The sequence below is a fragment of the Capricornis sumatraensis genome, chromosome 19 (assembly GCF_032405125.1).
Source record: "Capricornis sumatraensis isolate serow.1 chromosome 19, serow.2, whole genome shotgun sequence".
NCBI classification, from domain to species: Eukaryota; Metazoa; Chordata; class Mammalia; order Artiodactyla; family Bovidae; genus Capricornis; species Capricornis sumatraensis.
The window spans coordinates 52661805-52685610 of record NC_091087.1 but is presented as its reverse complement, the minus strand read 5'-3'; the positions used below and the strand labels follow the sequence as shown (position 1 = coordinate 52685610).

At 40.0% G+C, this 23806-nt stretch overlaps 1 protein-coding gene across 1 annotated transcript in view; it reads right to left on the bottom strand.

Annotated features, from left to right (window-relative positions):
• Positions 1–23806, bottom strand: part of PRORP (protein only RNase P catalytic subunit) — a 135450-nt gene that overhangs the window by 7594 nt on the left and 104050 nt on the right. The window lies entirely within an intron of this gene.

Below are 23806 nucleotides of genomic sequence, written 5' to 3'. Positions count from 1 at the left end.
GTGATAGTTTCAGAACAATGAAGGGATTCAGCCATATGTATACATGAAGATACTGAATTTTCAGTCAACTTTTCCACATCATGATTCCGCTAAGACTGCTACTTTTCACTGAAATCCCTCTTTCCTCCAAAAGGTCTGTCAACTTTCATCCTCCAGCTAATTTTCCACTCCATGAATTTACCCCGTATTCTTTCCACTTCCCACATGTCTTGTGTGCACATGGATTCCTCTTAAAAGTTTGAAGTGGGATTTTTAGTAAATCCTACACTTTGGTGAGCTTATTTACATTCAATCTTTCATAAGTAAAAGTCTATAGACTACTTTCATGTATAACCTATTAAACTAAGCTATAAATGAATATTACTAAGTGTAATATGTAAAAGCTAATAAAATATTTTAACTTAAGTTATATAACAGTGTATCGGAAATATAAAAGTTCTATAATTTATAAAAACTCCAGGGCCTATGAAAATCACAAGTTGAAAGTCACTGAAGAAATCCTTAATTTTCTTGGGTCTTGGTTAGAAAGGCATTTATTTTAGCCTAGCTTTCCCTAACTCACAGATTTATTCCCATGTAGACGTTCAGGATATTAGCTAAAATTCTTTATTCAATAATTTTTCATTCATTTATTTGGTCAGTTGTCAAATACTGCTTGAGTACCTGTTAGTCTAACACACATGGATTCTCTCAGCTAGTCTAATAATGAATTAGTGAGAGCTGAACTTTTAAGTACTGTTTAATGCTTTGGATTTATATGTATTTTTGGCCCATTCTACCCATTCTACTCCGTTACTAATCTTATTATTTTAGGAAACAGTAGTTAGTTATATGATCTCTAATTCTTAGTTCTAGAATGAATGGACAGAATGAACACAAGTTGGCCACTGAATGTGAGCAGAGAAATGTACCAATACCACTGTGAGGACTCTGACCCAAAGCTTTACAACCAGAAAAAGTTATGAGTAATGGCTCCTCTGTTCACTCAACAGTTATTTCCCAGAACTCTCCATGTATAAGGCACATAGCAGGTATTATAGCTTACGAAGTTTTGAAAGATATGGCCCCTGACTTCAGTGAGGGAGCGCCTAATAATTTTCTTATCCAACTCTCAAGCCTGGAAAGATGTATATGCTGGTTCCACATATACTGAATGGTTAATAGACATTTTCTGATTAGCTGAAGAAAACGCCTACCTCTATTGTGAAATACAAAATGCCTACCTCTATTACTGAAAACTTGAAAAATATAGGCAAGAAGAAAAGTGAAAAAGGAAATCACTTATAACCTCACTACCCAAAGATCTAACTCTATTTGCCAGTGTATTTATCCTAAGCATTTTTATATAATCTTATAAGGTACTATTTTAAAAGCTGGGTTGGTAATCAAACATCTTCACTATGGAAGTTTAGTTCAGGGATTCAAACACCTCAAAACATTGAGAGTGAATCTCTTTCAAAATGCACTTATAAATTTTCTTCTTAAAGCTATGCTGAGATTACAGATTATTTTCAATGAGCCCAGATACAAAATGGCAACTGAATTCATTAAAAGGAATGACAACTGCTTTCTAAAAACTCCTGTATGAATTCCCATAAAGTTATTCTCAACACCAAAAAAAAAAAAAAAAATCAAACAAAACCAATTTTTGATACTGATTCCACATACATGAGAAGACATGGCTTAAAGAAAAACACAATTGGGCCTTCACATTTGTGTGTGTGTGTGCTTAGTCACACATATCTACACCTCGGTTTAAATAAATAGCCTTGAATTTACTAATATTAAGTTAAAGACAGGGGCCCAAAGAAGAACAGAAAGGGCTTAGGTTAGCTTGAACAACTCTGGGGCACCATCGTGTGGCCGAAAGGTCTCTGCTAGCAGCAGCTCTCTGGTAATGATGCAAACAAGGGAGAATAAAGACACAGGAAAGAGAGATGAGTGTACGGGATGGAATAGAGGCATTTGCCTGAAACTCTATAGCAATCTAGCTATGAGCCTACTTCCTGTGAGGTAAATTCCAAGACTGGATCCAATGGGCTGGCCCAGAGTCATAGATATACTTAGAATAGTAAAGAAAAAGAAAAGTGACCGTAATTCTATGTTAGATCAAAAATAAAAATGGGAGAAATTTCTACTTCTGGGAAAACGGAGTGGATGTACTCTTCCCTATTTCTTCCACTATGTACAACTAAAACCCTCAGATGTTTTATATATAAAACAAATGCAAGACTTTGTAGAGATAAAAAGGCAGACTGGCTAGGGACCTTGGGATTTCCTTTTCGCCTCATATATCCTATACTTGGAGACCAAGAAGCCAGCAGCCTGGAAATGCCAAGGATACTGACAAAAAAAGACCAATAAAGGCCGGTTCTCTCTAGCCAAAGGACTAGAAAAGATGCAGTCTAGCAAGACAGAAAACCTGTTAAAGTGATAACACCAGCAGACTGATGTTACATGTGTGTGCGTGTATGTGTGTATACATATGTGATGCTTTCAGCAACCATTAAAAATACTATGCAAAGATATATATTCAAAAACACTATGATTTTTTCTTTAAAAGCCAACTATAGACACATAAAAATGGAATTCTAAGAGAAGTTCAGGCAACCCACAGGAAGGCAGGAAAAATAAAACAGAAATAGGAAATAATGGTAACAGAAAACAAAAAATAAAATGGCAGACATAATGCCTAACATATTAATAACAACATAAAATACAAAGCATTTTAATACATCAATGAAAAGACAGGGCACATATCAGAATTTTATTCATTTTTAAGGCTGAATAATATTCCATTGTATCTATATACAACATCTTATCTATTCATGTCCGTGGATATTTGGGTTGTTTCTAAAACTTTCCTTCCTGAACTTATCCTATAATGAGGAATATTGATCATAGCTATCTTGCTTGGGAAACCAGCATAGGACTTCTATAATGTCTGCAGATGTCAGATCCTAAAGGCTTTAGAGTTCTGAAGATCTACAGTCCATAAAACCCAGGAAGTTCCAGAGACTGCAGAGGGGAGGTAAAAAGTTAAAAGACTAGGGAAAGGAAGTTACACTTGCTATTTAGGGTTACTCAGAATAGCTCTTGCTCTCATGACCCTCTCCCACCTCTCAGGCAGCTTTTCTACTTCCTGAGCATCCCTACCCACTTATTTCCAACACATGTAGCTCGGCCAATTGTATTTTTACCCTAAGCTCAGGAACTACTGTTCAGGTTTACACCAAAAGTAAGTCATGTACGAGTAATGTCACTTATGAATTAAAAAAAAGAAAAACTTCTTATCTATTCCTACTAGAGACAAACCAAATTAGAACAGAAGCCAAGCCAAATATTAAGCTGCAATCTGTGTTTACTCTTCTGGTTTTTGGAGAATTATCCTTTAGACATCGTAAAGAGCAATGTGGGAGGGAGCATGGTGAGAATGGATCTCAGCTTAACCTTGAGGTGCCAAGTACCTGGAGTTCTGGAAGCAATTTGGAATTTGAGATATTCTCCAGAATCAGTGGTACTATGTATTTTGCTCTGCTGTGTGGTTCAGACTCCAGACCCCTTGGGCAGGTCCAGAACTGTCCTCACCATCTCTGGATTCTCCAGGTTGAGAACTTCCCAGAGTGGATCTCAGCTTCTCTTGTCAGAACTGCCCTGAGCTCAAGGAAACCCATCCACAGCTCTCATTTAAACCGAATCCCTGCTCACAGTCTCAAGGGGAGAACCGCCTCCTCTACGATATCGACCATTCTGTACACATGGCTATTTGTCACACACTGCTTGATCCTTCCTATGAAGGCCTAGTTTGGTCTTGGATGAACCTTGAAGATAAGTCAGACACAAAAGGACAAATTTTATACGATTTCATTTATATGAGTTACCTAGAGGAGTCAAATCAGAGACAGAAAACAGAATGGTGTTTGCCAGGGGCCAGAAGAGAGGTGAATAAGGAGATACTGTTTAACGGTACAGAGTTTCAGTTCAGGTGATGTTCTGGTGATGGGGATGGTTGCCCAACAATGTAAACTGCTTAATGCCACTGAATGGTACACTTGAAAATGGTTAAAATGATACACTGTATGTTATGTACATTTTACTACAATAAAAGTTTTATTACCAAAAATTTTAAATATAAACAAAAGTAAGCAGAATAGCATAATGTGCCCATCACCCAGCTTCAATAATTATCAGCTCATGGCCAATCCAATTTCATCTATATTTCTACCAACTTCTGCTTTGGATTATTCTGAAACAAATCCTAGACATCACATCAACTGTGAATATGTCAATGTATTTTTAAGTATAAGGACTCTTAAAAAAATAAGCATAACACCATTATCACATCTAAAAATATTAACAATTCCTTAATATCAAATATACAATCAGCATTTATTTTTCTCTAGGTTATATTGCTTTTTAGTTTTAAAAAAATCAAGATTTAAAATAACTCTATACACTGTGATTGTCTGACTACCATTAAAGAAATGTGGCTGCTATTCTGACGGAAGTTCCCACATTTAGACTTTGCCAACAGCATCCTTGTGGTATCATGTAACATATTCTCTAGTCTTCCTTGTTTCCTATAAATTGGCAGCTGGATCTAGAGACTTGATCAGATTCAAGGGTTTCCGGGTATGTACGAGTGTGCACATGCATGCGTATATTTAAAATTGTGGCCCTGATAAAGTGAAAAGGGTAGTTTATTCATTAAAAATGAATGACAACCTTCTCTGTCAGTCATTAGGCAGAGGGTACTGGGGATGTGAATACCAATATGAAGACATATTATTCCCAGCTCCGGGAGTTTGCCGTCAAATGACTGTAATGTGATGTAAAAAGTGCTAAGACAGAGGTTAAAGGACGGGCACCTAAATCAGACCAGGGGTGGGGATGGTGGTCAGGGAAGTCACCACTAAGGAAGCGATGACTGAGCTGAGTTTTCAGATGAATTATTCAGGCAAGGAACGGGAGTTTCCAAGGACAAGAAGCAGCATGTAGTTGTTTTTTTTTTTTTAAAGCAGCAGCATATTGGTTGAAGGTGAGGGCTCTTTATTAATGCACTGAATTCAGGGAACTGCAAGCTATCAAATGTGGGAGGATGTCACAAGGAGTCCCAGAAAGAAGGCTGGGAATGACTATAGGGGTCAGATCATGAAGGTCCTTGTAAACCGTGATAAGGAATCTTTTACCAGCTGAAAGCAGTGGAGAACAACAAAGTATTTAAATAGGAGCATGACATGACTACCAGTTTAAAGAGATCAACCCTGTGGATTGCAAGGAGGCTGGACTAGAATAGGGTGATCAAGTAAGGGAGCTTCTGCAGTATTTCAGGTAACAGATGATGAGAACTGAGATGCTGGTGGTAAGGATGGAGAGAAGAGAGCCTTCTGGAGAACTAAGCAGACTTAGTCACTGACTGAATGTGGGAAACAAGGAGAGAAACAAACCAGAGAAGAGCTGGACAACTGGACAGATGATGGTAGCAAGCCAGGGTCTGTGAGAGGAGGAGCTCATGATATGTACCAGGGGGTAAATAAGCCAGTGGGCAGCCAGTCAGGAGACCCTATCCAGGAGAGGACTTTGGGATGAAATAAAAGATTTGAAGTCATCAGGAAACACACACTGGCAGGAGCCATCAGCAAGTGGAAGAGGTCTCCAGTTCAGTTCAGTCACTCAGTCGTGTGACTCTTTGCAACCCCATGAACCTCAGCATGCCAGGCCTCCCTGTCCATCACCAACTCTCGGAGTTTACCCAAACTCATGTCCATTGAGTCAGTGATGCCATCCAACCATCTCATCCTCTGTTGTACCCTTCTCCTCCTGCCCTCAATCTTTCCTAGCATCATGGTCTTTTCAAATGAGTCAGCTCTTCATATCAGGTGGCCAAAGTACTGGAGTTTCAGCTTCAACATCAGTCCTTCCAATGAACACCCAGGACTGATCTCTTTTAGGATGGACTGGTTGGATCTCCTTGCAGTCCAAGGGACTCTCAAGAGTCTTCTCCAACACCACAGTTCAAAAGCATCAATTCTTGAGCAGTCAGCTTTCTTTATAATTCAATTCTCACATCCATACATGACTACTGGAAAAACCATAGCCTTGACTAGATGGACCTTTGTCAACAAGGTAACATCTCTGCTTTTTAATATGCTGTCTAGGTTGGTCAAAACTTTCCTTCCAAGGAGTAAGCGTCTTTTAATTTCATGGCTGCAATCACCATCTGCAGTGATTTTGGAGCCCGCCAAAATAAAGTCAGCCACTGTTTCCCCATCTATTTGCCATGAAGTGATGGGACCGGATGCCATGATATTAGTTTTCTGAATGTTGAGCTCTAAGCCAACTTTTTGACTCTCCTCTTTCACTTTCACCAAGAGGTTCTTTAGTGCTTCTTCATTTTCTGCCATAAGGGTGGTGTCATCTGCATATCTGAGATTATTGATATTTCTCCCGGCAATCCTGATTCCAGCTTGTGCTTCTTCCAGCCCAGCGTTTCTCATGATCTACTGTGCATATAAGTTAAATAAGCAGGGTGACAATATACAGCCTTGATGTACTCCTTTAACAAACTCAAAAGGAGCAGAGGAAGAAAACTGAGGAATCCTATTCTTTAAAAGATACAGAGCTATAAGAAAAGCCATTAATGGAAGCTGAGGAATGGCCTGAGAGATAGAAAGAAAACCAGGAAACAGTGATGTCTCAGAAAGACTATAAGGAGCACTTCAAGAAGAAAGGAAAGACTAAGTAACAGCACTACAGAAACACCAAAATGTGGCCTGCACCCCGGAGGAGACATCCTGATGATGCCATGGTGGCAGGAGGGAGATTTCACTTGCCTTCCTTAACTCTCTTCAGCTAGTTAGAGTCCAGCACTCTTGGACACTATACCCAGCGTCATTCCCTGACAGCTTCTAATGCTGTTATTAGATGTGTGAAATGAATGTCAGTTGCTCTTCAAGAATCAAAGGAAGTTTGAAGATAGTTTTCTTTAACGGATCTGATGTAGAAGGGGAGCTTGATAAAGTAGAAATTATTCTCCCTGGAATTGTCAGATGCTGTTATAGGTGCAAACTGCAACCAGGTAAGGGTGTTTGAGAAGCAAGGCCTCATGTATTTGATGAGTCTAAGCTTTTGGAGGCTTCACTTTTCTCAGATAAAACCATGAAGGTGTTCACACCGAGGAGGCTTTGAACTGATTTCATCTTTGACCTGTCCTTCTTTACATACACATATACACACACACACAGCCCTGCAGTTCAGCACCTGAGCTAAGAAAGGAGATCAAATTAATTTTAAACAGAATGTTGACATTAAAGAAACTATTTTTAGTTATAGGTGGAAAAACTTAAAATTCCATTAAAAAAAAAGAAATTTTTAAAACAACCACAACAGCCTGCATACTGTTCCAACATGAAAAGATATCGATTTCTCATAACAGTTACACACTGGTTATCTGGAACACTAAAGCTAGGAAACACATCCACTTTTTATGCTATTGCTTCACTAAAGACAACCTCATGGTAATGTGGTACTTGATCTAGGATGGAAGGTGGGGGGCTTCCTATTTGAGTCTGGGTGGATTTTAGGATATGATGAGATTAAGTCAAAGACAGACAAGAGAAAACAAGAAAGGAAAAGAATGACCCTGGATCCTTTAAAACCTCAGGGCACAATGACTGATGAACTCTATGGAAGGCAGTGTTCTCAGATTCAGAAGACCAGTTATAAACACAGTGTTTATAACTGATGCACTGTGCTCTCCACCAAGTTTACAGCAGAAGAAACACAGGAAGTTATAGTACAACCCTGGAGTTTTCTACTTGTTTCTATGTTCCTACAATCTGCAGGTAAGCTAATATTCAGTTTCAGTCCCTTCTTTGTCTTTGCTCCTACCACTTTTCTCCTGAACTACGTTTTTGGAAGAGAATCCCTGTTTTAGAAATAGTCCTTGAGTGACTGCTATAGTCAGCATTTTTCTGTGCAGCTCTGGAAATGCCAACTAGGAGAGTGCAGGCAACCCACCACCGTTGTGGCTCAAGGCTTCTCATGTTTTCATCTGCCAGCTACCCACTGGTACTGTTTCAGCCTCAGTTCTATGTTTGAGAATTATTGCTGCCTGCTAGACAGAATGGAAGGGAGGAATATCACTTTCTATTTAAAGAATGTTAATAATACTTCCTTTTAAATTAAAAAAATAATAATTTTATGTATTTATTTATTTGGCTGTGCTGGGCCTTTGTTGTTGCAAGGGCTTTTCTCTAGTTGCAGCAAGTGGGGGCTACCCTCTAGTTGTGGTATGCGGACCTCTCACTGTGGTGCCTTCTTGTGTTGTGAAGCATGGGCTCTAGGCACGTGGGTTTCAGTAGGTGCAGCTCTGAGGTGCTAGAGCACAGGCTCTGTAGTTGTGTTGTATGGGCTTAGTTGCTCCAAGGCCTGCGGGATCTTCCGGGATCAGGGATTGAACCTGTGTCTCCTGCATTGGCAGGAAGATTCTTTACCACTGAGCCTAGTGATACTTCTTTGCTGGACTTGTTTAAGTGTTGTATACCATGTAAGATCCAGATTAACATTTGCTGAGGATGAGAGTACTGCGAGAAGGTAAGAAAAGGAAATGTTTTAGAGAAGCAACAGAAGCTGGGGCAAGGAGGGAGACGGAAGCTTTCACTGGGTGGTATTCAAGGAGTGGAAACCTCGTAAGCCTGTTGGCGTAGTTTCAGAGAGGAGAGACGGACACAGAGCTGGAGTCCTGCTCTCACCTCTGGGACCATGTGCTTTAAGTACAGCTTTAAAAATCTGATTATTGACCAAATATATAAAGCTCTTTGAATCTGTTGGGAGAAATTACATACACAAAATACTACTACTTTATTATGATGTCATAAATGATCCCATTGGTTTACATGAGACTCACCATGTCCTGTATCCTGCTTTCGTCAGTCATTGGTATTTTAGGGAGATTTCAATGATCTCATGTTGTCTTTAGTCAATGAAACAATTCTACCGAGGAAGAGAAATGCCCTTCCTGCCTTGGGAACATCCTGCCAAGTGTGGGATGTGTTTCCTGCCTGCCATGTCTTCTCTGATGCCATTAGCACCCACACAGTTATCCAGCCTTTTAGAAAATGATTAAATTATTGGTCTGGATGGATTTCCCCACTCAGCCGAGAGTCAGAGCTGTCTAGAAGATAGAAGATTTGGCTCCTGACTCATAGTGTGACTTGTCTGCAAACATTTACACGCATTCTTTGGTCTTTCTAGTTTTTCTGTAAAATATCTGTCTTTCCTTTATCATTGTGAGGCAGGAAAGCATAGTATTTTGAAGACTGAAAACTAGTTTCAAGACAATTAAATTAACTTATTCTGATACATATTAATTTCCACTTTTTTTTTTTTTTTTTTTACTGCTCTGCATGGCTTGTGGAATCTTAGTTCCTCAATCAGGGATTGAACCCAGGCCCCTGGCATTGGAAGCTCAGAGTCCTAACCATTGAACCACCAGGGAATTAATTTCCACTTTTACAAGTTGATCAAAAACTTCTCCCAGGGTTCTAGATACAGTCCACGTACAGGGAACAATTTGCTCATTCTGGGAAAGACTTTCAGGCTCATAAGCCACCATTTAATGACTAAAAGAGAGAATATGGTGAGCAGGGCTCTGGAGGATTGAAAACTTCAGTTTTCTCTCCATGGCTGCACAGCTTCACACAGCTTTGGTCTTGGCAGAGAGTTACAGACAACTGTACACTATGGCTGTGCTTAGTCGCTCAGTCGTGTCCGACTTTTTGTGACCCTGTGAACTGTACACCGCCTGGCTCCTCTGTCCATGGGGATTCTCCAGGCAAGGATACTGGAGTGTGTTGCCATGCCCTCCTCCAGGGGATCTTCCTAATGCAGGGATCGAACCCAGGTCTCCTGCATTGCAGGCAAATTCTTTACCATCTGAACCACCAGGGCTACTGGTTTTGTTTTCTGGAAAAACCTAATCAGTTCAAAATATATAAAAGACCTACATATATAAAAAGACACCTTGGACATGCCCAGTTAATGCTCCAAGCCATCTATCTACCTGTGCAGTAGAAGGGCTTATATAGTATGAATCTAACAGACATAAAAAAGACTTTTCCAATTTATATCTACTATTTAATAGCATAGTAATTAAGTAATAAAATAGTAATAACAACAGTAATGAAGAGCACAAGCTTTAGCATCAGGCTGCCAGGGTTCAAATTCTAGTTCTTCTAGGACAGAGCTGTGTGACCTCTGATACATTTCCTCTTTGAGCCTCTACTTCATTGTTGGTAAAACGGTGATATGATTCTGTGATGGCTCAGAAGGTAAAGAATCTGCCTGCAATGTGAAAGACCTGGGTTCAATCACTGGTTCGGGAAGATCCCCTGGAGAAGGGAATGGCTACCTACTCCAGTATTCTTGCCTGGAGAATTCCACTGACAGAGGAGCCTGGTGGGCTGCAGTCCTTGAGGCTGCACAGAATTGGACACAACTGAAGCAACTTAGCACATGCACACAAAATGGACATACAAATTGGGTTATTGTGAGGATGAATTCAGATGCATGTAGATATAAACCACATGGAAAAGTATTCAATAAATAATAGCTATTACTAGACAGTACAGCCTGGATTAGTAAATTTAGACCTCAGAAGCCTGGCTGTTCCAATGCCCCCTGCTCCCCCATCAAAATAAATAAATAAATAAAAGGAAAATGGAAGGAAAGAGAATAAAGTTTAAGAAGAGAAAGAAAATAAAGATTCTTTCGGTATTATCACAGACTTGGATGATTTTTGTGTTACTCTCTCAACATGTTAACAGTAGAACATAAACTTTCTGGATCAGGTGGCAAAGAGAACACGTGCATCTAATCTTAATCTCACTTGAGACTCCTATTAAAACTATCATACAGAGTCTTTCTAAAATGACAAACCCACAGAAACCTGAAGAATAAGAGGGGAGGCAATAGCAATAAAATCTGGAAGCTAGCGAGCAGACACACAGGTGGCAACTACCTTGCAGATCCGACAGTCAAATCTGAAGAGGGGTCAGTTAAGAGCCAATCCAGCCTCTCAAGACCCCAGAACTGGAAACAAAGGGGTGAGGCTAAATGGGGGTGTGAGGTTAACTAAGGAGAAGCAGGTAAACACTGCTGAAGAAGCATTAGATTCCTAAATTTGTGTGCCTTCTGCCTGCATCCAGCTTCCTTGATGGCTCAGTGTTAAAGAATATGCTTGCAATGCACGGGACGTGGTTTCAATTCCTGGGTCAGGAAAATCCCCTGGAGAAGGAAATGGCAATTGACTCCAGTATTCTTGCCTGGGAAATCCCATAGACAGAGGAGCCTGGTGGGCTACAGCCATGGGATCACAAAGAGTAGGACACGACTGAGTGACTGAGCATGCAGGCATGCCCCCATCCATGTCACCTCTGACAGGTGGGGAGGGAAGTCTGAAGATTATTACTTGGATGTGGTAAATGAGAGGAAATCTAGACTAAAGCACCAAGCACATGTGACAGTGTGGTCACCACACTGAAAGTAGAGATTGAATGAATGCATGCATATTGAACACAGAATGCAGAGAGACTCAGATTTTTTTCCCCTGTACTTGGCTCTCAGAACACTGGTAGGAAGGCCTTTACCCTGCAGTCAAGAGACTGAAAACTCTCCTATGGGGAATCTGACCAGTGAAAGAGGGAAAAAACCCTAAAGAGTCTGATTACTGGGAATTCCCCAACAAATGACCCACCCAGTTCACCTGGCTGGTAAAGTCAACCGCAACAAGCCCCATCTACATACGTACTCAAGAGCTTCCAATGAGCTCTTGAGATCATGTTTAATCATAAGCAGACAGTAGATAGTTATCAGAAAGCTGTGAAGAGAACTCCGAAAGGGAAGAGTCTAAAACAAACAAAAAAAAACTGAAATAGCAAGGACTGTGAAGTGAGAAGGCAAACCCCCTGCAAAAACCTCTTGTAAAAATCCTATGAGGGGCTTCTCTGGTAACTCAGTGGTAAAGAATCTGCGTTCCGATGCAGGAGACCTGGGCTCAATCCCTGATCTTGGAAGATCCCACATGCATGGAGCAACTAAGCCTTATGACACAACTACTGAGCCTGCGCTCTAGGGCCTGGGAGCCACAAGTGCTGAGCCCACGTGCTGCAACTACTGAAGGCTCATGTTCCTAGAATCCGTGCTCCACCACAAGAGAAGTCACTGCCATGAGAAGCCCGTGCACCACAACTAGAGAGTGGCCAACACAGCAAGGAAGACCCAGCACAGCCCAAAATAAATAAATTAAAAAAAATCCTATGAGGTAACATAGTGCATTCATGAAACAGACTTTTGTTTAAAGGAAGAGAATAAAGAAAAGCCCTTGGGAATTAAAATATGACTGCCATTCTTAATAATAATAAAAAAAGTAATACATAGAAGACCCTGAGGAAGTCTGCCATGAAAGGAGCAAAGAGACAAAGAGTAAGAAATTCAGAACTAGTCTGGGAGGTCTCACATCTGAGTAACAGAGAGGAAGGAGTCATCAAAGAAACAGCCAAAGGACACTTCCCCAAACAGAAAGATGTCAGTTTCTAGAATGAAAGAGTCCACTGCATATGCAACTTCATGGATGGCAAACAGACAATACCAAGTTGTTCTACTGTAAAATTTCAGAATACCAGAGAAAAAAATTTTCTAAAGCTTCGGGGAAGGAAAAAAAAGAAAAGCAGATCATACAAAAAAGGAATCAGAACAAACTTCAGGGGTAATTCTGGAAACATGATAACACTGTCTTCACAATTCTGAAAGAATGTATCTTCAGGGAGCTGTCATCTAATAGTGACAATAGAGCCCTTTCCTCACACAGCTGGGGTTAAGTTTGCTATTCAGGTTTTCAAACCTAAACAATGAAAAGCAAGAAAACTGTTTACACTATAGTCAAGGTGGCGTTACCTGGCTGGGTTTGGGGGTGGGTAGGGGAAAGGAGAGGTTTAGAATAAAGAAAAGATTAGTCAGGGCACATGGGCTTCTCAGGTGGCCAAGTGGTAAAGAATCCACTTGCCAATGGAGGAGATGGAAGAGATGTGGGTTCAATCCCTGGGTCAGGAAGATCCCCTGGAGTAGAAAATGGCAACCCACTCCAGTATTCTTGCCTGGAGAATCCCATGGACAGACAAGCCTGGTGGCCCTTGGGGACACAAAGAGTCAGACATGCCTGAGCACACAGGGCACATAAGAAGCTTCTTAACTAGGTGGGTACAGGGGTATTATGTTTTATTGTCAGTCTTTACATTATACATTTCCATTTAACGTCTTCTTCATACGTGATATGTTTTACACACATACACACACACACACACACACGCTTTGTACTATGAACTGTATGAAGTTCCCAATATTCTACCATTTTTGAAGTACAAAAAATAAGCCCAGAGGTTTAAACCAAACAGTTCAGGCTCAGCAATGTAACTTGTGCCCTTGAGGCAATTAAGAATCTAAGTTTTCCCACAGGCAAAATGCAAAGTGAAAAAAAAAAAACCCAGAGGATTTCTTAAGGGTCATGAGCTCTCATAACTATAAAACTCTCCTATTGTGTATGTGTGATACAATAATTCCTGTCCTCTAAAATGTTAAAATGTAAGACTTGAATGGGGAAATTCCTTTGTGTTTCCCAGAGAAAAGATCTGGCAAGTACTATATTCGCATAACTATAGTTTAATATAATAACAACAATGAGGACTTAGGAACAGCTTTTAGAAATCCCCAAGCCCTAACATTTCCCTCACTTCTGCTTTTCTTAGCAGAAATGGGGACACAGAAACTGGAAATGACAGGAAGCAATAAAGGGGATGTGATGTGAGGGACAGATGTGAGAGGAGGAATTAGATATAAAAGGAGACAAGGGTACTTGCTATTCTCTAATCAAAATAGAGACACGGGTGGACCTCGTGGGTTTGGGGAGAAGAGCTGTTTTGAGGCTCTTTATTTCAGGCATATTGATTAAAAATTAACATAAACCAAAAAGTAGAATCTTTGTCTCCCTTAAGCTCTGATTTATCTGGCAATTATGATGCATCAGAAGCACCTTACAAATCTTTGTATATACATTATCATTTCGTCCTCATAGGTGCCCTGTGAATTTGAATCACTGTTACCACCCTGCTCTAGACACCCTTTTAATATGAGGTAACTGAGGCTCAGTAAGGTTAAGGAAGTAGTGCAAGGTCACAGGCCAGTAAACAGCAGAGGTAGGTTTCTACCCTGAAACCCACCTTAGTAATCCGTAACCTTATGGTGATTCAGATGGTAAAGAATCTACCTGCAATGCAGGAGACCTAGGTTTGATCCTAGGGTCAGGAAGATCCCCTGGAGAAGGGAATGGCAACCCATTCCAACATTCTTGCCTGGGAAATCCCATGGACAGAGGATCCTGGTGGGCTACAGTCCAGCAAGTCACAGAGTCAGACACAACTGAGCGACGAATGCTTTCACTTTTCACAACCTTATGCAATAAACTCTCGATCCTAATTCCTTTCTTTTCAAAATGTTCCCTTCTTAATCCTGCTCCTTATTCGTCAGCTATCTGTAACTATGATTCTTCCAGCACCATCTACTGTCCCATCCTTCCTAAGTGAGTTGTGGGAAATGCCTAGGTACTTTTGTTTGAAAGCCTCACACTGTATTTCTCACACTGGGCTATACATGAGCAGCACTTGGCAATATCCTCCTGAAATGACAATTTACTACAGGTTTTATTTTGTGGGAGAATCTTGGTTATAACAAACACAGAGATGCTGTGTTATCTTTAAATGCAAAATGTGCACTAAATTTTAGGATAAAACAAGTAAGGCTGCAAGATACTTTGTATTACTTCCACATGACTTGAGTCATGGGAGGTCAAATCTTCCTTTATATTCATTCAGTATGAAATACCTTCACACAGACATGTGTCAAAAAATAAACCAAAATAAATAAATAAACCCTCCCAAGTATGTGAGGTTGTACATTCCATTTCCAAGGTAACAGTTTCTTGCACTAATAGTGCAGCCATAATCTTCAATATTTTTGAAGATAATAAGATTTTTTGAAATGTTCCTAATTTAAAAACTGATGTAAAAAATATGGTCTCCAAGGCATTTTACCCAATTTTGTAAATATAAACCTAAAGTGGGATTTTAAAATTTCATCAAAATTATGTCCATACTGTAGGAGAAGATATTAATTTCTAAGAATAATCTAATAGAAAATTTCTAAAACCTTCTGATATGCTAAAGATTCAAAAAGTGAAAGGACCCAGTCTGATTAGTCTGATTCTATAAACTAATTCCAGAATATTTACTTGAACTTAATTTTGGTGTCCCACCAAGCAGCATAGGAAAAATGACACCCTTAAAGGGTAGGTGACACCACAGCTGTCCCTTAGATTATCTGCCATCTCAAAACACAATCGGTCGCCTTAGAAATGGCTGTGATTACACACACATGCATGCATGCAGACGTGCAATAAAGGTATCCATGTATGAACGGGAATAAACAAGCAAACACAAAAACCAAAAAACCCAAAATCTGTTTTGAAAGGAATGATCTTCCATAATAGAAACAGGTAAACTGAAAAAAACCCCACCTGAGTACATTTTAAAACAAAGGAAAAAGTGGTTGACCACTATCTAGGAAATAGGAGCCACAATATTTTTAAAGGATGCTAAAATTAGAATGTATATATGCAGAATGCAAGGAAATAGTTTTGAGTAGTCACTTCAGTGGTAGTGGAATGATTTATGAACCATCAGTTCTTATGCCAGTTCATATAACATTGCTGGTTAAACATTTTGTTTCAAAAACTTTTTTTATTTTTTAACAGAGGCCTGAGCGGAAGATCCTTGGTTTTCCTTAGTTAGACAGGCATGACAATTCATGTGAGTAGGAAACTTGCTTCAAAGTGACATGCCACAGAGTTAATGTGACACTGATATGCCTTCATTTACATACTGCTAATAGGCAATGTATGAAATGCAGAAGAAATAATGCGTCATGCATGCATCTGTCACCTGTCAAAGGGAATGAGTATCCTGTTTACAACACATAGACCAGGCATCCGGAGAAGGCACTGGTGACCCACTCTGGTACTCTTGCCTGGAAAATCCCATGGATGGAGGAGCCTGGTAGGCTGCAGTCCATGGGGTTGCTGAGAGTAGGACATGACTGAGTGACTTCACTTTCACTTTTCACTTTCATGCATTGGAGAAGGAAATGGCAACCCACTCCAGTGTTCTTGCCTGGAGAATCCCAGGGACGGGGGAGCCTGGTGGGCGGCTGTCTACGCGGTCACACAGAGTGGAACACGACTGACACAACTTAGCAGCAGCAGCAGACCAGGCATCTAATTCTTGAGTATACTGCACTTGGGAGTTATCATGAGAAAATAATCTTATGAACTACCTTATTAGCTCAGGCTGCTGTAGCAAAATACCATGGACTAGGTGGCTTAAACAACCTGGACAAGGTTCAGGTGAGGGCTCCCTTCCTGGCTTGCAGATGGCTGCCCTTTGCTGTGTCACATGGCAGAGAGAGAGAGCTCTGTGTCTCTTCCTCTTCTTATAAGGACACTAATCTCACCAGACGGCTTCCCTGGTGGCTCAGGTGGTAAAGAATCTACCTGCAATGAGGGAGACCTGGGTTTGATCCCTGGGTTGGGAAGACCTCCTGGAGGAGGGCATGGCCTGGAGAATCCCTATGGACAAAGAAGCCTGGCAGGCTACAGTGCATGGAGTTGCAAAAAGTTGGACACTACTGAGAGACTAAGCACACACAATCTCACCAGAAGAGCCCCATCCTCAGGTCCTTATCTAAACCCAACCATTGGGGGTTAGGGTTTCAACACACAGATTTGGTGGAGGTGCACAACTCAGTCCATAACATGAATCATAAACACTTCCCTGTCCTCATCTATTCATTAGCTGATCTAACCAACTCATAACATGCTGCCAAGCTGGCATTCAAATGCTGAGAAGAGGCTTCAATTTGATCATCTGCTTTAAAAAATACTTTTGTTTTCAGCAAAGCAGAACATCTCTGACAGAAGCCCAGGATGTGGATTCAGTGTAGTACTAGAGAGCTGTTACCACCTTGCAAATACTTTTTGCTTCTAAGCCAGTTTCCTCATACATAAAAATGACAAAAATACATAGAGATATGTGAGGGTAAAAATCAGATAATATCTATGAAAGGGCTTATAAAAGACTACACTGTTATTGTTAGGCCATGAAAGCATAGCTTTGATATGCCCTTAAAGATTAAGATTTTAGGAGACTTAAGTTTTCATGAAAACAAAGTTGACAGATATTTTCAGAGATCCTTTCCTTTAATTCCTTGACTTAAGCACATTCATCTTTTTTAGATCCACTGTCATTACTTTGGTTCAAGGTGCCATAAGATCTCCAGATTGGTCTCCCAACCAGGTTCTTTCTCCCAACTATGTTTTCCTACAACACTGCTTTCTTTGCATCATTTTCCTATTCACTCCAGCTTCTGGGATTGGTAGGCTGTCTAACCTGCAAGTGGGAACAAATCCAGAGAACTACCTGGTGAGGGGAGGGCTACATATGTGGGTTTGGAAATTACAACTGCATACTACAAGTCATCATAATGTGACAGAGCGGGAAGACCATGGACTTTAAATCATATTGGCTTTGCATTCTGGATCTAGTACTGTAGTTTTGACCTCTGGGAAATGAGTTAATTGCACCTCAGTTTTCTTATTTGTAAAACAGAAATGTAATCACTTGTTTCATAGGATTGCTTAAGCACAGTATCCAGCTTTAATAATGTGTATAATATGTTTTAGTTTCTGACCCTTCACATAAAACAGACAGAAACATAAGATGTGTTTGGTGGGAATGTAAATTGATGCAGCCACTATGAAAGACGGTATGGAGATTCCTTAAAAAACAAGGAATAAAACCACCATATGACCCAGCAATCCCACTCCTAGGCATATACCCTGAATAAACCAAAACTGAAAAAGACACATGTACCCCAGTGTTCATTACAGCCCTATTTACAACAGCTAGAACATGGACGCAGCCTAGATGTCCATTGACAGATGAATGGATAAAGAAGCTGTGGTACATATAGACAATCAAATATTACTCAGCCATAAAAAGAAATGCATTTCAGTCAGTTCTAATGAGGTGCATGAACCTAGAGCCTATTACATAGAGTGAAAGATAAACATTGTGTACTAACACATATATATGGAATTTAGAAAGATGGTGCTGAGGAAGTTATTTGCAGGACAGCAGTGGAGAGACAGACATAGAGAACAGACTTATGGACACGAGGAATTGGGGAGGAGAGGGTGAGATGTATGGAGAAAGTAACATGGAAACTTACATTACCATATGTAAAACAGACAGCCAATGAGAATTTGTTGTATGACTCAGGAAACTCAAACAGGGGCTGTATATCAACCTAGAGGGGTGGGATGGGGAGGAAGATGGAAGGGAGGGGACATATGTATACCTATGGCTGATTCATGTTGGTGTCTGACAGAAAACAACAAAATTCTGTAAAATAATTATCATTCAATTAAAAAACAAATTAAAAAAAACCAAAATGGTTATATGCATTATATGCATAGAATTTTCTTTGCTCTGCTTCAGTTCAGTTCACTTCAGTTCAGTCGCTCAGTCATGTCCGACTCTTTGCGACCCCATGAATTGCAGCACGCCAGGCCTCCCTGTCCATCACCAACTCCCGACAGGCAGATATTATATCTAATTCAATACAATACAAGGGCTAAATTGGAAAGGGGAACTATTTAACAAAAAACTCATACCAGTGACCAAAATAAATCTTTTAATATATTCAGCGATCTCCATGACCAAAACATAAAATGTAAATCTATAGTCAAACTATAAATCCATTTCAGTTTCAGAGTCAGATGGGTCATTTTGGCCTAAGGAAAAGAACTGGATTTGAAAGACATAAACTAGAGATGAGAAACCATTTAGGAGGGTATGGAGCTAATAAAGATCTAATGAGAGGGATACAGAATAGAGGGAGAAAAGAGAATTGATTTAACAAATAATTAGAAGGAAAAACTAGCAAGACTTGGTAAATGACTGGATAGAGGGAAGAGTCAGAGATCATTCCCAGGTTTCTAGGGTGGATGGCTGGAAGAATGGTGGTACCATCTGTAGGTGGAGAGGGCTGGAAGAAAGACTCTGAGTTCAGCTTCGGATATAATTAGCTTTAAGTACTTTAGAGCAGAGATGAAGATTTGGGCCTTGATAGCATACAAAATGGATGAGATCCACCATAGTGGAGCCTGAGACAGAGCCTCAGGTTAATACCAACATTTAGGGGGAAGAGGAACTAACAGATAAGCCAGAAATGACAAGGAATGGTCAGAGTATAATGAGAAGGATAACATGGACTTACAGAATTCAAAGACAATTAGTTTCAAGAAAAAAAAGAATATATAACAAACACTGAGAATAGGTATGAATGTTATGTTTCCTTCTAAATTTACATGTTGATACTTATTTTCAATATGATGGTACGGAGAGGTGTGGGTTTTGGGGAGGTGGTTAGGCATGAGGACAGAACCCTCATGAAAGGTATTGATGCCCTTTATAAAAACAGGTCCAAGAGAGCTCTCTTGCCCCTTCTGCCATGGAAGATGAAAAGATGACTATCTATGAGCAAGGAATCAGGCCCTCACCAGACACCAAATCTGCAATGACATGATCTTGGACTTCCTCAGCCTCTAGAACAGTGAGAAATAAATGTTTGTTTTTCAGAGGTCATCCAATTTATGATATTTTTCTAATAGCAGCCCAAACAAATTAATATAAGGACTAAAATTTGTTCACTGGAAGTGGTGATTAGGAAATTACTGATGGCTTCAGTGAAACAGTTATGATGGAGTGATGGAGGCTAAGCTATCCCTTAGGGGTTAAGGAACAAATGGGTAGCAAGAAAGAAACTGTGTGCCAGTCTTTTGTGAAGTTTAGATGAGGAGAGAGACTAGAGCAAGCTAGCTGTTTAATGATTAAAGCTGTTTAGTGAAAGAAACTAAAGACCTATATATAGAAAACTATAAAACACTGGTGAAAGAAATCAAAGAGGACACTAACAGATGGAGAAATATACCATGTTCATGGGTCAGAAGAATCAATATAGTGAAAATGAGTATACTACCCAAAGCAATTTACAAATTCAATGCAATCCCTATCAAGCTACCAGCCATATTTTTCACAGAACTAGAACAAATAATTTCAAGATTTGTATGGAAACACAAAAAACCTCGAATAGCCAAAGCAATCTTGAGAAAGAAGACTGGAACTGGAGGAATCAACTTGCCTGACTTCAGGCTCTACTACAAAGCCACAGTCATCAAGACAGTATGGTACTGGCACAAAGACAGAAATATAGATCAATGGAACAAAATAGAAAGCCCAGAGATAAATCCACACACCCGTGGACACCTTATCTTTGACAAAGCAGGCAAGAATATACAATGGAGTAAAGACAATCTCTTTAACAAGTGGTGCTGGGAAAACTGGTCAACCACTTGTAAAAGAATGAAACTAGATCACTTTCTAACACCGCACACAAAAATAAACTCAAAATGGATTAAAGATCTAAATGTAAGACCAGAAACTATAAAACTCCTAGAGGAGAAACATAGGCAAAACACTCTCCGACATAAATCACAGCAGGATCCTCGATGATCCACCTCCCAGAATTCTGGAAATAAAAGCAAAAATAAACAAATGGGATCTAATTAAAATTAAAAGCTTCTGCACAACAAAGGAAAATATAAGCAAGGTGAAAAGACAGCCTTCTGAATGGGAGAAAATAATAGCAAATGAAGCAACTGACAAACAACTAATCTCAAAAATATACAAGCAACTTATGCAGCTCAATTCCAGAAAAATAAATGACCCAATCAAAAAATGGGCCAAAGAACTAAATAGACATTTCTCCAAAGAAGATATACAGATGGCTAACAAACACATGAAAAGATGCTCAACATCACTCATTATCAGAGAAATGCAAATCAAAACCACAATGAGGTACCACTTCACACCAGTCAGAATGTCTGCGATCCAAAAATCTGCAAGCAATAAATGCTGGAGAGGGTGTGGAGAAAAGGGAACCCTCCTACACTGTTGGTGGGAAGGCAACTATAACTAACTAATGTTCTCCATAGTACAGCCACTATGGAGAACAGTGTGGAGATTCCTTAAAAAATTGCAAATAGAACTGCATTATGACCCAGCAATCCCACTGCTGGGCATACACACCGAGGAAACCAGAATTGAAAGAGACACATGTACCCCAATGTTCATCGCAGCACTGTTTATAATAGCCAGGACATGGAAACAACCTAGATGTCCATCAGCAGATGAATGGATAAGAAAGCTGTGGTACATATACACAATGGAGTATTACTCAGCCGTTAAAAAGAATACATTTGAATCAGTTCTGATGAGATGGATGAAACTGGAGCCGATTATACAGAGTGAAGTAAGCCAGAAAGAAAAACACCAATACAGTATACTAACACATACATATGGAATTTAGAAAGATGGCAATGACGACCCTGTATGCAAGACAGCAAAAGAGACACAGATGTGTATAACGGACTTTTGGACTCAGAGGGAGAGGGAGAGGGTGGGATGATTTGGGAGAATGGCATTGAAACATGTATACTATCATGTAAGAATCGAATCGCCAGTCTATGTCCGATCAGGATACAGCATGCTTGGGGCTGGTGCACGGTGATGACCCAGAGAGATGTTATGGGGAGGGAGGTGGGAGGGGGGTTCATGTTTGGGAACGCATGTACACCCATGGTGGATTCATGTCAATGTATGGCAAAACCAATACAGTATTGTAAAGTAAAATAAAGTAAAAAAAAAAAAAAAAAAAGCTGTTTAGTGATCAAGCTAGAGTTAGTGATTAAAGCAGTGGTGATCCAAGAGATCAGAGAATCAGAAAAGTCTGTCTGCAATAGCCCAGGGTGGTATTTCAACAAAGAAGGGATAAGCAGATCTGCTACAGAAGAAAGAACATGGATTTTGGAAAGAGGTATGTCTAATCCTTTGACTCTGCCACTTATTGGCTATGAGGCAAGTTACTTAACCCTTTTTGAGCCTTAGTTTTCTCATCCTTAAGAAGGAAACACCACTATCTATGGGACTGTTGCAAGAGCTAAAATGAGACTCTGCATATCAAACTGCCCAGCACAGCTACCTTCTGCTTGATCCACAGAAGGTCCTCAACAATATGAGCTCCCATTTTCCCACAGAAGTCACTGGTTATCACTGAAGAGTGTTATGCCAATGTAAGCAGTAAAAATATATGCTGGGTTGCCCAGGATTAAGGCATTGAGTTATGAAATATTAAAAATAGGAACAAGAATCGAAAGAGGAAAGGATTTGAGAGCATTAACCACGTTTGAAGTCTAAAAAGGATGCAGCAAGTGAAGTACCAAGAGGGAAGTGAGGCTAGGGGAAAGCAGCCTTCGTGTTTTATATGTGATTCATATACATCCAAAAATTACTTGAAACAGAGGTCCCTCATAGGCCTATAAAGGATGAGATCTGCAACAGAAATGAAGTTTTAGAAGGCTGGACATGGAAAAGATCAAAGGACAAACTTTCTTAGGGAAGACAGTTGGTGGAGGTGATGTCTGATGTTCATCATTTCAGTAAAGATCTAGGAAACAAAATATTTGGGAAAATTAGTTTCCAAAGCAGATTTGAATCTCAGCATCCTTGAGCCTAGTTATTAATGAATGTACAGTACCCAGCAAGAGAATTTGTGGATAGAAAACATTCCCTAATTGCACAATCTCTAAACCTTTCCATCTGACTAGGGAAAGGTTTATTATTAAAGGGGTATTACTAGCACGCATTTTAACTCCATATTTTGATCACAAGGAAAACCTGAGCTTTAAAGAGTTTAGAACTGAGCTGTTACAAGGCAAGATAATGGTATAACGAAATTCAATGCTATTCTTTTCTCAAATCTCTCTTCCTAATACATACATGAAATGCAACTTTGTCTTCAAAATACAGGGTACAGACTCCTTACCAACTGCACATTTAGTGGCCACAAATCAAGGTGGAAGAACCACTACACAGCTCAGGGAAAAAATGCTGTAATCATTGTGAGGGAAAAGAAGTTAGAAAAAACACTTCATGTTTCACGATACAAAGAAAAAAAAAACAACTGCTCAAGGCAAAGGAAAAAAGTCCTTCAATTACTACTGAGGGTAAAGAAAGAAGTAGTAAGTGTATTTTAGAGTGGCTCACACAGGTAGTCTGAGGAAAAGACAAAGGCTGGTTCCCCACAAAATCCTCTTCCACCCCACAGGAGAGGAATGCATGATTTCCTTTAAGAAGGGGTTGCATTCTGGGCACTGTTGGAACATAGCAACTGATTGACTTTACTATAAGAAATGAATTTTGACTGGTAGACAGTCAATTCAGCAGGGTAGACAGGACCACTGTGTGGAGCTGAGCTGGCCATGCACCGCACAACTCTGGGGGCAATATCCACACAGACGAAAATGTGAGAGGAACCTGGGAGGTTATCCACAGCAGCAACTCTGATGGTTGGCATGTAGTTAAAAACAAGGTGAGCTTCATGAGGGCAGGGAGTTCTCTTTATTTCGTTCACTGATATATCCCTGGCACAAAGAACAATATCTGCTGACTGGGTGAATGAACTAATCATTCAAAGAAAAGGGAAAACAACTTTGAGAGCAGAGAACAGAGATGAAGTATAT